The 1,291-nt window shown below is 32.6% G+C and overlaps 1 pseudogene; it reads left to right on the forward strand.

The window, feature by feature from the left end:
- Nucleotides 1–686: 686 nt before the first annotated feature.
- LOC145241843 (U2 spliceosomal RNA) lies at nucleotides 687–822 on the forward strand (annotated as a pseudogene).
- The last annotated feature ends 469 nt before the right edge of the window (nucleotides 823–1,291 follow it).

Below are 1,291 nucleotides of genomic sequence, written 5' to 3' on the forward strand. Positions count from 1 at the left end.
TGCATTCTCAGCCATCACTGCCATCCATAGTTGTTGTCGTCTCACCACATTTCTGACCAATTACCTCTGGCACGCTTTGGGTGGGATTGAAACCGCTATCTTCAGACAATGTTCATCTGGAACCGTAGAGATTCAACGTCTCTATTAACTGCGCCACGGGCCCCGAAAGGCGATCAAGGTTGGATTCTTTGATCTTATAAATCCACGTTTTTTTATTTATTATCTGATCTTCCATAGTCGGGTCCGTACCGATTGGTATATATATATTGAATGCCCTAACCGTAGTTATTAATAAGATCGTCCCTAGCATTGGGGTCTGTCATCATTATTTAAAAACCTTTTAACAACCTCACTTTTTGATATAATGAAAAAGTCCTTTCGGGCTCAGTTTGGTTTAATAGTATAAAAATATAAAAATAGTTTTTCTTTTTTGTTTAATTTTTTTGGGGGTTCGTCTTTATTTTCAAAAATATCAACATATCTGTACAATGTGTGTAAAAAAAAAGAAATTTTTAATAACATGTTTAAGTTTTCTTTTGTTTTTAGTCTCGTGCAAGCGACTCTATAAGTCACTAAGTCGGTCGGTCGGTCGATCTGTCGGTCTGTCGTCCGTAACACTTTTGTGCTTGGCCTTTTTGGTTAAGGTCAAAGGTCTGTTGTTAAGAGATGATGTTCTTAGCTTTTTAAGCTTTTCTTGGCCTTTTGGCCAAGATTAAAGTGTAGTATCTGTTCTTACTACATGATGTACTCATGTTTGTAACTTTGAGATATAAAGGGGGGATCACTTTTCGGTATAAATTTAATCTAAAATGATCACCCACTTTACAACGAGTCAGTCTCAAAGCCATTCAAGTCATTTTCCAGATCATTCAAGTTGTTTTCGAAGGATTCCAGTTATTTTGTAAGCATTCAAGTCATTCTTAAGGTTATTCAATTCATCTTTAAGTTCATTAAAGTCATTCTAAGTCATTTACTTTTTATTTATTTAAGTCATTTCAGCCCATTTTTCGGTCATTTTAGTTTATCTTTAAGAATTTCATGTCAATCCTACATTCACGCATTCATTCATTACACAAGAGCACGCGACTAATGGCTATCGGCCTTGTTTTAATACATATACCAATACACATATGCATTCTTTTTAAATATATATATATATATATATATATATATATATATACAAATACATACAGATATGCATACTGTTCAAATATATACATTGAAATACAGATACACACATTTTTTCAAATATACATACTTATTTTTATTTATTTATTTATTTATTTTTTGT

The sequence above is a fragment of the Euprymna scolopes genome, chromosome 20, assembly GCF_053919585.1.
Source record: "Euprymna scolopes isolate OS-2025 chromosome 20, ASM5391958v1, whole genome shotgun sequence".
In the NCBI taxonomy this organism is placed as follows: domain Eukaryota; kingdom Metazoa; phylum Mollusca; class Cephalopoda; order Sepiida; family Sepiolidae; genus Euprymna; species Euprymna scolopes.